The sequence below is a fragment of the Anomaloglossus baeobatrachus genome, chromosome 1 (genome assembly GCF_048569485.1).
Source record: "Anomaloglossus baeobatrachus isolate aAnoBae1 chromosome 1, aAnoBae1.hap1, whole genome shotgun sequence".
Taxonomy (NCBI): Eukaryota; Metazoa; Chordata; class Amphibia; order Anura; family Aromobatidae; genus Anomaloglossus; species Anomaloglossus baeobatrachus.
This window is the reverse complement of record NC_134353.1, coordinates 636,005,837-636,019,388: the sequence shown is the minus strand read 5'-3', so window position 1 is coordinate 636,019,388 and position 13,552 is coordinate 636,005,837.

Sequence of the window (13,552 nt, the reverse complement as noted above, 5' to 3'; positions counted from 1 at the left end):
ATACTGATATGCTCGCTGTGCGAGCAGGGATGTTAGTGAACCCACTGGGCCGTGACTACGGACCTGAGCTTGGTCTTCTCAAGAGCCCCTAAAGGTGGAGGTGATACCTTGCAGGTATTGGTCCGGGTGCCACTCAGGAAGACTGGTGTTGCTTTGGCTGGCCCCAGGGATACCGGAGCAACAGTCTCTGACAATAGGTTGTGGCAGCAGCAGATGTCGAGAACTCATCCGGGATGGATGGATGAACAGATACAGCAGCAGCATCCAGCATAGATACTTGTAAGGATGAGTATCATGTAAGCCAGCCGGCGTAGACACTTGCGTCAGCGGGGATGAAACTTTGTGGCAGCAGGTATCATGGTAGGTGGTCAGGGAGGCAGCTCGCAGCAGCAGGTAAAGATGCAGCAGCACTCTGTAATTCAAACAGGTATCAGCAAACAGAACTAGCACAATGTATCAGCGGCAGCAGCACAGTGCTAAGGGACCTGAGAACTAGCAACATATTAGACTCGTTGCCCAGGCACCACTCATAGGGCAGAGGTGTCTTAAATATCTATCTCCTCCCAGCTGACCTGGGAGCTCCTGGGAGGACGCTGGCCCTTTAAGAAAAGGGCATGGTCATGTTCTACAGACCAAGGCCTGGAGCCTGTCAGGTGTATAGATGCTCTGTGAGGCTGTGGCATGGGACGGGGATGGGACCACTGCCGCAGGATGCCTGGTCAGGTGAGGGAACTGGCAATCTCGCTGGGGGAGGGGAGCAGAAGAGTGCAAGGACCTCTTTTGCCGCAAGGATAGCTTTTACCTCATATATGACCGGAAGTGGAGAGGTACCTGGATCCCTGTAAAAACAGCTCAGGATGACAGGTTTGAGGAGGGATACTTTGAAAGAATTGAGGATGCGTAAGGAGGCCAGGAGCTTCAGTTTGTAGGACACCTCATTAATTAGCTGGAGTACCTCAAAGGTACCAATAAAGCATGGACCCAACTTGTAAGATGGTAATTTCAGGCGAACATATCTGGAAGAGAGCCAAACCTTGTCTCCAGGCCAGAACGGTCTAGGCGTCTCTTGTCTGCATGCCTCTTCATATGAACAGAGGACTACTCCAGGGAGGACTTGGTCTCTGCCCAGATGTCGGAGAACGCCTTGATGAGTGAATCAACCACATGATTGCCGGAGGTGAGCACCACTGGGAACGGGATTCTGGGTTGCTTCAGAAACACATGTCTTACCAGGAGGCACCTGGGACATGTCTATGGGAGCCACGCTCACCATCCTGGACAGCTCAACAATGTGTTGAGGTTTCTCCTTCTGATTGGCTGACAGAAATGAGCATGACAGTGCATCAGCTTTGACATTCTTTTCAACAGAGCAGAAGTGTAGCTCGAAGTCGAACCGAGCAAAGAAAAGCAACCACCAGGCTTGGTGTGGATTCAACCTGTGAGCCGACTGTAGGTAAGCCAACTCATTGTGGTCGGTGTAAATGATGAGAGGGTGCATCGCTCCTTCCCGCAGATAAAGCCACTCCTCCAGAGCCATCTTTATGGCCAGCATGTTATGTCACCACCAGAGTCCGCTCCATCGACTTCTACTCCGATCGCCAGGCGACGCCGTGTTCCTGCCGTGATTAGTGCTGGTGATGGGAAAGGAGTCGATGCCAGCGGCGCCGGTGGGCGCAGGCTCCGCTCAACCACTGGTCTAGGTTTCCTGGGGATCTGCAGTGCCACTGGCTGACTGTAGGTGACGGGTGTCTCCCAGCTGAAGTACCATCATTCAGCTACAGCCTATGGGAAGACACCACACCCTTTTAATGCCCCTCCTGTCTGCTGACCTCTGCCAGAGATAGTTCTGAAAATTCTGGCTCCTGTTTTGTCTTGTTCTGTGATTTCGTGTGCTGATTACCGCTTGTTTTCTGACTACCCTCCTGCCTGCTGTTTTTGCACCTCGCTGCCCTATCCGGTTTTGACCTCTGCTTGTTTCTGATTATGTCCTTGCCTGCCGATTCTGTCCCTGTTCCGCAATTCCTGGTTTGACCCTGCCTGACGACTACTTTCTCAGACTGCAGCCTTCCACAGGTAGTGATCTCCAGGACCCTGTGTAATTTCAAATCCCTGTATAGGGGTTAAAGGGTTTCAGGGTTCTGGGGGTCCTGCTTGGTGAGAAGCTTCCCTCTAGCCTGTCCATTACAGCCCGTCTGAGTCTGTGGCTCCAGGTAGGCATTACACAGCAGCTCTCGATCGCTAATCGAATAGTTATGCTCAGCTGGACAGAAATGCCTGGAAAAGAAAGCGCAGGTTACAGTCTTACCCGTAGCAGACTTTTGGGTGAGAACCGCACTGGCACCAGAAGACGAGGCATCCAAATCAAGGGTAAACTGCTTATAAGCGTCAGGTCTATCCAGCGCTAAAGCTGAAGCAAAAGCCTGTTTAAGAGTCAAAAAGGTGTTTTCAGCCTCAGGAGTCCAAGCTTTTGGCTCCCTTTGCGAGTCAAGGCTGAGCTGGGAACAGCTGGACAGAAATGCCTGGAAAAGAAAGCGCAGGTTACAGTCTTACCCGTAGCAAACTTTTGGGTGAGAACCACACTGGCACCAGAAGACGAGGCATCCAAATCAAGGGTAAACTGCTTATAAGCGTCAGGTCTATCCAGCGCTAGAGCTGAAGCAAAAGCCTGTTTAAGAGTCAAAAAGGTGTTTTCAGCCTCAGGAGTCCAAGCTTTTGGCTCCCTTTGCGAGTCAAGGCTGAGCTGGGAAGAGCCAATGATGAGCACTGCGGGATGAACTGCCAGTAGTAGTTGGCAAACCCGAGAAACCGCTGGATCGCTTTCAGACTGTCAAGACGTGGCCACATCAGTACTGCTGACAATTTGTCTGGATCCATCCTCATGCCGGTATCCAAGATGATGTAGCCTAAGAAAGGCAGGGAAGACTGCTCGAACAGAAATTTCTCGTATTTGGCATAGAGATGGTTCTCCCTTATCCTCTGCAGCACCTGACAGACATTTCTCCAATGTGTAGGTAGATCCAGTGAAAATACGAGAATATCGTCCAAATATACGACTACATACATGTACAGCAAATCTCGGAAGATGTCTTTGATGAATTCCTGAAAGACCGCTGGGGCATTGCTGAGCCCAAATGGCATTATTTGATACTCATAGTGGTCATCTCGAGTGTTGAAGGCAGTTTTCCATTCATCGCCCGATTGTATGTGAACCAGATTGTATGAACCACGGAGGATCCTGGATCCTTGGAGTTGGTCGAACAGTTCTGGTATAAGCGGCAGTGGGTATTTGTTTTTGACTGTGATTTGATTGAGACCTCTGCAGTCGATACATGGGAGAAGAGACCCGTCCTTTTTCTTAAAAAGAAGAAACTGTCTCCAGCCGGTGAGTAAGATTTTTTTATGAAACCTGTTGCCAGATTCTCCTTTATGTATTCGGACATTGCCTGGGTCTCAGCCTGAGACAGTGGACAGATACGACCACGAGGAGGGGTAAACCCAGGGACTAGGTCAATTGGGCAGTTGTATTGTCTATGTGGCAGCAGGGTCTCAGCCTCTTTCTTCGCAAAGACATCCGCATATGCTCAGTAGGCGGACAGCAGACCCGGGAACCTGAGCTAAGAATGCTGGGGCAGCGGGGTTCATGGCCTGGGCAAACTGTTATGCTCGCCAGACGAGCAGGGATGTTAGTGAACCCACTGGGCTGCAACACACAGAAAACCCAGAGGAACATGATTGCAGACCTGAGCCTGGTCTTTTCCAGAGCCCCTAAAGGTGGTGTTATGCTGCAGGTATTGGTTCGGGTGCAACTCGGGAAAAGTGGTGTTGCATTGGCTGGCCCCAGGGGTACGGGAGTAGGTTGTGGCAGCAGCATTATCCGTCCGGGATAGATGGATGGATGGACGGATACAGCAGCAGTGTCTGGTGTAGTACTTGTAAGGATGGGTATCTGTCACGCTGGGTGTGGGGAGAGATACCCAGCAAGTGGACTCCTGGGAATAAGGGAGGCTTAAAGACAAAAAGGGGGGGAAACCAAGGGGCTTCTGCATTGACCCTGATACTGGGGGGCCCTGCGCTAGCCCTCAAACCACAGGTACCTATAATGGTTAGGAGGTGTGGTCCACCAACGTGCCCCTGTCTCCTAGCCAGACCCTAGCACTAAATTCCACCACCCACCAAACCACGAAGGGAAAAACAAACACAAAAATAACCAGCAAATAGGGAAAAAGGAAAAACAACAACCCATAATGCGCAAATGGCATCTTTGAGAGGGAATCTTCAGAATCTACAGCAACAGTAGTCTGAAGTCACTTGCACTCCTGGGCAAGCAACTTCACGAACTAAAGACTATAACCCGCACTGGAGGAGTGAGAGGCCCCACCTTATAAAGGCCCTTAATTACCAGCTGGAGGAAAGGCTCCTCCAACCTGGAAAGGAACAGAGAAAAAAAAACTAAATCCAGCCCTTAAAGGGACAGCGTCCATTAATGTCTGGACGAGCACCTGGTCCCAGCAGCAGTACCTGAAGGTCCAGACACATCCATGACAGTATCGTGTAAGCCGGCCGGTGTGGACACAGGCAGCAGCAGGGACGATACTTCATAGCAGCAGGTATCGTGGTAGATGGCCGGGGAGGCTGCTCGCAGCAGCAGCAGGTAGGGATACAGCAGCAGCACTCGGTAATGCAAACAGGTATCAGCAAACAGAACTAGCACATTGTATCAGCGGCAGCAGCGCAGTGCTAGGGGATATAAGAACTAGCAATATATTAGACTCGCTGCCCAGGCATCACTGATAGGGCAGAGGTGCCTTAAGTACCTATGGCCTCCCAGCTAACCTGGGAGGTACTTCCGGGTTAGGAGGATGCCGGCCCTTTAAGAAAGGGCGTGTGGCTCTGGGCTTGCCTTACAGGACAAGGACGAGACCCTATCAGGTGTACAGATGCTCCGTGAGGCTGCAGCATGGGACGGGGATGGGACCACTGCCACAGGACGCCTGGACAGATGAAAGAACCGGCCACTTCGCTAGGTAAGGGGAGCAGGAGAGTGCGAGGACACCGGCATGGGCATTACAGATGCATCTAGCTTTAGTTACATTGTCCCAGTAGTTCTTTAGGTTCCATGCTTGGAGAAGACATTTGTGGTGTACTGATAGGAGGCTGTTATGATCCGATGTTCATTGACTACAATGAGCACAATCCACTAGAGTCGTAGGTAATAATGTACCAACCGCAAGCCTTGAACTTAACACCACACTAGAAGTAGCCGGGCAGCATCAAAACTTCCTACACGGAATGTGAAAAAAAGGAGGAGTAATCTAATATTCACACGTTCACAATCCGTACAAGACTGGTGAAATTGTAGTAAAAAACTAGCAAATACCCTGCTGACTAACCCTTGCTAAAATAAATTGCAAAGACCGACTAGGAAGATAAATCTTCCTTATCTGAAGGCACAAACAAAACAGGATAGGATACAAAAAAAATCTTCACAGATAATTCACAGAAGCATAAGCAAATAACACACGAAAAGTATGAAGCAAAACTATGAACTTAGCTTAGCTTGATAGCAGGGAAGCCAGAGGGACAAGAGACAGACTCCTAGAGTCTATGGAAATCAGACAACTGGCAGAGATAAACAGCCAGCACACACCTATATCCAAAATCAAGGTTTGAGCTGCAAACCAGGTGGGCAGAACTGGGGAACAGAATCTAACCACTACCCTCAGCGACCACAGGAGGGAGTCCAAGAGCAGAACTCCACCAGACAGTATTCACAACAGTACCCCCCCCCCCCTTCATGAGGAGGGGGCACCGAACCCTCACCAGTACCTCCAGGACTATCTGGATGCGACCAATGAAAGACACGAACAAGCTCATCAGCATGAACCTCAGAGGCTAAAACCCAAGAGTTATCCTCCTGTCCATATCCCTTCCACTTCACAAGGTACTGTAGTCTACGTCTAACAAGACCAGAATCCAGGATCTTCTCCACCTCATACTCCAACTCACCATCGACCAACACTGGGTCAGGAGGGACCGCAACAGGAAGCACAGGCTCAACATGTCTCCTTAACAAGGATTTATGGAAAACATTATGGATCTTGAAAGTATTCGGGAGAGCCAAACGAAAAGAGACAGGATTAATCACCTCCACTATACAATTAGGGTCAATAAAACAAGGCTTAAACTTAGGTGAAGAAACCCGCAAAGGAATAAATCTGGAGGAAAGCCAAACCAGATCACCCACACGAAGCCGAGAACCAACACACCGACGTCGGTTAGCAAACCGCTTGGCACTCTACTGAGACTGAGCCAAATTATCAACCACACAGTCCCAGATCAGCTGCAAGCGCTGAACCACCAAGTCAACACCCGGGCAGGCAGAAGGAGCAACCTACCCAGAGGAAAAGCGAGGATGAAATCCAAAATTGCAAAAGAAGGGGGACACCAAAGTGGCCGAACTGGCCCGATTGTTAAGGGCAAACTCGGCCAAAGGCAAAAACTCGAACCAATCATCCTAATCGGTCGACACAAAACATCGCAGATAGGTTTCCAAGGTCTGATTGGTTCTCTCCATCTGACCATAAGGGGTACTTTGCACACTACGACATCGCAAGCCGATGGTAGCGATGCCGAGCGCGATAGTCCCTGCCCCCGTCACAGCTGCGATATCTTTTGATAGTTGCCGAAGCGAACATTATCGGTACGGCAGCTTCACATGCACTTACCTGCCCTGCAACGTCGCTCTGGCCGGCAAACCACCTCCTTCCTAATGGGGCGGGTCATGCGGCGTCACAGCGACGTCACACGGCAGGTGACCAATAGAAGCAGGGAGGCGGAGATGAGCGGGACGTAAATATCCTACCCACCTCCTTCCTTCCTCATTGCAGCCGGAACGCAGGTAAGGCGATGTTCCTCCCTCCTGCGGCTTCACACACAGTGATGTGTGCTGCCGCAGGAACGAGGAACAACATTGTAACATCGGTCCTTCCGAAATTATGGAAATGACCGATGCTACACTGATCATACGATTTCGACGCTTTTGCGCTCGTTAATCGTAGTAAAAAGGATTCACATACTCCGATGTCGACAGCGAAGCCGGATGTGCGTCACTTTCGATTTGACCCCACCGACATCGCACCTGCGATGTCGTAGTGTGCAAAGTACCCCTTAGACTGGGGATGAAATGCAGATGAAAATGACAACTTAACCCCCAGCTTACTACAAAAGGACCTCCAAAACTTGGAAACAAACTGAGTCCCCCTGTCGGACACAATATTCTCTGGAATGCCATGCAAACACACAACATGCAGAAAAAACAAGGAGACCAACTCTGAGGAAGACGGCAACATGGACAAAGGCACCAAATGTACCATCTTAGAAAACCAGTCACAAACGACCCAGATGACAGTCATCCCCCGAGAGACAGAGAGCTCAGAAATAAAATCCATGGATATATGCGTTCATGGCCTCTCGGGTACAGGCAATGGCAGGAGCAACCCACTAGAACGCAAGCAAGAAGGCTTAGCTCGCGCAAGACTCACAGAAGTGCACAAAGGCACGCACATCACGGGACAAGGAAGGCCACCAAAATGATCTGCTAACTAGGTCCCTGGTACCAAAAATACCAGGATGACCGGCCAATGCAGAACAGTGAACCTCGGACACCACCCTCTTAGTCCATGCCTCAGGAACAAACAATCTTCCCGCAGGACATCTCTGGCTTATTCGCCTGGAAATTTTTAAGAGCCCATCTAAAATCAGGCAAAACAGCAGATAAAACGACTCCCTCCTTGAGGATACCAACAGGCTCCAAGGGTTCAAGAGAATCAGGGACAAAGCTCCTAGAAAGGGCATCCACCTTAACGTTCTTAGATCCCGGAAGATAGGACACCACAAAATCAAAGCGAGCAAAGAACAAAGACCAACGGGCCTGCTTAGAATTCAGCCTCTTCGCCGGCTCAAGACAGATCAAATTCTTCTGATCCGTCAGGACAAAAAAGCAATGCCTAGCCCCTTCGAGCCAATGTCTCCACTCCTCAAAGGCTCATTTCATGGCCAGTAATTCCCGATCGCCAACATCATAATTCCGCTCGGCAGAAGAAAATTTCTGAGAGAAGAAGGCGCATGGTCTCAATTTAAAATCCTTGGGATCCCTCAGGGACAGAACAGCCACGGCACCAATTTCAGAAATATCAATTTCAACTTGAAAAGGGCTAGACAAATCCGGTTGACCCAAAACAGGAGCCGAAGTAAAACATCTCTTAAGCTCTCGAAAAGCAGAAACTGCCTCAGGAGTCCAGTTCTCCACATCAGCCCCTTTTCTGGTCAGGTCAGTCAGCGGTTTAACGATACTAGAAAAATTTGCAATAAATTTCCTATAGAAGTTAGCAAACCCAAAAAATTTCTGGAGACCTTTCACAGAAGAGGGTTGAACGCATTTGTGAATAGTCTGAACCTTCTCCTGGTCCATCTCAATGGTGAAAGGAGACAAAATGAAACCCAAAAAAGAAACCGTCTGAACCCCAAAAAGGCATTTGGAGCCCTTGACAAACAAGGAATTATCGTGAAGGACCTGAAAAACCTTCCTGTCCTGGTTCACATGAGAATCCTGTTTTGTATAGTGTTGATTCCTTTTTTCAGGCTTTGGGTCTACTTTATGATAAGCCTAATCCGGTAGATCAAGCAAAAAAAACCTTCAGAGATAATTCACAGAAGCATAAGCAAATAGCACACGAAAAGTATGAAGCAAAACCATGAACTTAGCTTAACTTGGTAGCAGGGAAGCCAGGGGGACAAGAGACAGACTCCTATAGTCTATGGAAATCAGACAACTGGCAGAGATAAACAGCCAGCACACACCTATAGCCAAAATCAAGGTTTGAGCTGAAAACCAGGTGTGTAGAACTGGGGAACAGAATCTAATCACTACCCTCAGCGACCAAAGGAGGGAGTCCAAGAGCGGAACTCCACCAGACAGTATTCACAACAGGAAGCAGGAATATTAGTGGCAGTGGATGCAGACAGGGATTCTCAGAAAATGGGTTAGGCAGAATTTTAAAGCAGTTATGGAAACAAGATGATCCCCACTGTGCAATGTGATCAGACGTCTGGTCAATGACCAAGCCATGTAGCCATAGCCACACCATGATAGTCCCAAAAGGACCAGTGCATTGGAATGTGGCAAAACTTAAAAAGATATGTCCTCAACATGTAGTGCACCAATCCGAAGAGTTACCTTCATTGTGCGGAATTAGATACAATCATTGTGAATTGTTGAGCCTTTCACAGAATCAGTGGTAAACTGGACACAACCCAGGTCATCAAAAGCTTTATGGAATCCACACAGGACGGATTGTAGGAATGCATTATCAACAACTCTGACAATGGCGCAGACCACACCAAGGCATCTGCAGACAATAAAGAAAATATTCATGCCATTTTCGACCGGTCAAAAAAAACCCCAAACTAGTGAGAACACAACTCAAAGAGTACAGTGCATTGGTTCACAAAACCCTGGCAAGCCTTAGGATCGTCATTGAGATGTGCAGGAGTAGGCAAATGTGGGGATGTCTCCCAGATAGAGGGTTGCAGGTGAGAAATAGGCTGTAGCAGGTGTTGAGGAGCTAATAAAAAAGTTGTAGGAATCTTGGACAGCGCTTCCATGTGGGCTGTGATATCTCGCATAGCTTGGTGAAGATGCGATTGATTTACAACAAGTTGCATTACCGCTTCACGCAGATTGTCCATGGCAATGGTGTTGTGGCTGCTGCATCATTGGAATCCATGGTCTTGGGTTTGTGTCAGGCTGACTAGATGTGGTAGATTCTCTAAGCCCAGGTCCGAGTGGGCACATTGACCTCAGGAGTTGATGCAGCAAGCTAGGAGCCATGTGGGTACCAAGAACTTGGCCCACTCAGGAATCTCAGAAGAAGCAAGATGGATAAAGTGGAACCCATCAGGGATGGAAACAAATAAGGCATAGTATGCATAAAAAGTGGAGCACACAAACATAGAGGACTAGAAACAATCCCAAGACCTACATCTATGTATCAATGGGTCTTAAATAGGCCTAGAGATGTCATTGATTCACGTTAGGCAACCTTCAAAACCTGACATAGAGCACAAAAGAGAGCAGCAGACCCAAGAGAAAGGAGTGAAACCTGGAATACCTGGGACACGTGTGTAATAACTAAAATCTACATGTTTATCATGGAGGGTTGAATAATTCTAAAATTGCAGTAGTCAGTAATAGTGGCATTTTATGTTAAATTTGGAGAAACTGCTTGTCATATTAGTTGTGTTGGGTTATATAAAATAATCCTGTTTGATTTTTTTATTTTAAGCATCTTTAAATTAGTAAATTTTGCTAATTTACCTAATTTTCAATGAAGATTTTATCATTTTGATTGCAACTGTACATAAAAAAAGAAAAAAAGTCTGAAATTAAATAAAAGAAGAGCAGCACACTGATTAAACACTAATGATAATGAGGGATATAATGCAGTTGTGCAGCGGGATTGATTACTTGAGGTGAACAGAGATTCTGAGGGTAGTAGTTTATTTAGCCATACCATCAAGAGGAACAAGGGAGGAGAGAGAATTCAGCACCGATATAGTAAAAATATTTTCTTTATTCAAAATTCATAAAATGAAAAATCTGACCAAGTGCAGAGTATAAATACGCTTAATGCGTTTCGGAGAAGAACAGACTCCTTATTCATAAGCAATATAATCAGAATGAGTAGCCACGGTGATATATATACCTATACACCCCTCATCTGAGCCGGATCTATATACATAATCCACAGAATAGTGCTTACTTTCTATACAACAAAAAACAATATATTACAAGAGTAATAAAAATACAAACATGCAGGAATATAAAAACAACGTTAGATAAACCACCAAGTTCCCTCTTAGATATACTACATAAAGTGCAATCCAATTCATACACATGGCAGGTCCAGTTGATCACTTTTTTTTTTTTTTTCCCCTTTCCTTTCCCACCTTGACCACATCTGAACATGTCCCGATAGATATAATACATAAAATAGAGGATTGTGCTAAGAGGGAACTTCGTGAAAAAAATAGCCACATTCTAAGATCACATAATTGTAAGATTTTATTTAATGGAGGATTTGTGCTTTTCTTATAATTACCAAGGTATGGAGAGGGTTAATGGACTTTCTGGAGAGGGAGACTGGTAGAAATCTGCCTTAGGCCCCCTTCACACGTCCGTGAAACACGTGCGTGTTTGTTCCGTTTCCATATATACCGGAGACACGGACAAACATGCACAATCTTAATCTATGTTTGTGGTCACACGTGCGTTATTTCATAATGTCCATGTGTCCGTGTCCGTGATCCGTATGTGTTTCCGTTTTGCACGGTAGCATGTTCGTTTTCTGCACGGAACACGCACACACGGACACCATGAAAGTCAATGGTTACAATACGTGACACGGATGCATCTCTGTATGCTCCGTGTACGTTTTGTGCTTTTTTCTCACGATGTCGGTCATTCTTTCTTTTTCTGTCTATGTTGGTCAATCTCCCTCAGTCCATCGGTCAGTCTCTCTGTCTGTCGGTCTCTCCCTGTCTTGTCTGTCCCTCTCTCACAGTCTGTCAGTCAGTCTCCCCCCTCTCTCATACTTACCGTTCCCCGATCACCGGCGTGGCGCTGCACAGCTGTTCACTAAACTCCGGCGGCTTTTCCTCTTCTGAAAAAGCCGGCCGCTCATTAAACAATCTCGTATTCCCTGCTTTCCCCGCCCACCGGTGCCTATGATTGGTTGCAGTTAGAAACGCCCCCAATCACAGCCGCCGGGGGGCGGGACTATACTGTGCAGTTAAAAAAATAAATAAATAATAAAAAAAAATGACGTGCGGTCCCCCCCATTTTGATACCAGCCAGGGTAAAGCCACACAGCTGAAGGCTGGTATTTCCAGGATGGGGAGCTCCACGTTATGAGGAGCCCCCCAGCCTAACAATATCAGCCAGCAGATAGATGCGACAGTTCTGGGACTCTACCCGGCTCTTCCCGATTGGCCCTGGTGCGTTGGCAATCGGGGTAATAAGGAGTTAATGGCAGCCCATAGCTGCCACTAAATCCTAGATTAATCATGTCAGGTGTCTCGCCGAGATACCTTCCATGATTAATCTGTAGGTTACAGTTAAAAAACACACACACCCGAAAAATCCTTTATTAGAAATAAAAAACACAAACCAATTCCCTCGTAACCAATTTATTAACCCCAACAAAGCCCTCCATGTCCGGCGTAATCCACGGACCTCCAGCGTCGCATCCAGCTCTGCTGCATGCAGGTGACAGGAGCAGCAGAAGACACCGCCGCTCCTGACAGCTCCACGCAGCAACTGAGGTGAGTCGCACGATCAGCTGAGCTGTCACTGAGGTTACTCGCGGCCACCGCTGGATACTCCAACTGTGACTGCAAGTCGCCTGAGTGACAGCGATGAAGTCACAGGTGAGTTGCGGTCACGGGGGGAGGATACAGCTAGCCGCGGGTAACCTGAGTGACAGCAGCGCTAATAGCGCTGCTCAATTCAGTCACTCAGGGGATTAGTGGTCAGTCCTTCACGGTGAGTGGTGAGTCCTTCACGGGTGACTGCTAATCAGTACGCGACACAGACAGAGCCGCGGGATGACAATGAAGTCGGGTGAAGTTCACCCGAGTTCATTCTTAGCGCACGACTCTGTCTGCTGTCAGCCGGCATGTAGCAACTACATTTTACATCACGCACGGACATTTCAGACGGACAACACACACACACGTCAGTTAAGTTTTACACGCACACACGGACTTTACACACGCACACACGGCTAGCATACGCAGTTCACACAGATGCCACACGAACCTTAAAAATGGACACAAAAACGGGACACGGACCCGAAAAACGGCCCGTAACACACGTGCGTGTTTTTCACGGACGTGTGAAGGGGGCCTTAAAGCAAGCACTTTGGACCTCTAAGCCGTATGCATGTTATTTAGTGGAATCAAATCAATGCTATGATCTATTACGTATATATTACAAAGAAAATGTGGTTTATCTAACATTGTTTTTATATTCCTGCATGTTTGTATTTTTATTACTCTTGTAATGTATTGTTTTTTGTTGAATATAAAGTAAGCACTATTTTGTGGATTATGTATATAGATCCGGCTCAGATGAGGGGTGTATAGGTATATATATATCACCGTGGCTACTCATTCTGATTATATTGCTTATGATTAAGGAGTCTGTTCTTCTCCGAAACGCGCTAAGCGTATTTATACTCTGCACTTGGTCAGATTTTTCATTTTATGAATTTTGAATAAAGAAAATATTTTTACTATATCGGTGCTGGATTCTCTCTCCACCCTTGTTCCTCTTGATGGTACTGATTACTCAGCTGTGGAAGCCAAACCACTTGTTCCTTGCACCGGACCAGAGGCTGGAGATACCTGCTCTAGAGTGGTGAGCTGAACATATTTTTATTTGTGTTATTTAGCCATAACTGCTCTTCTCAACTCTCTAAACAAAATTGAAGCA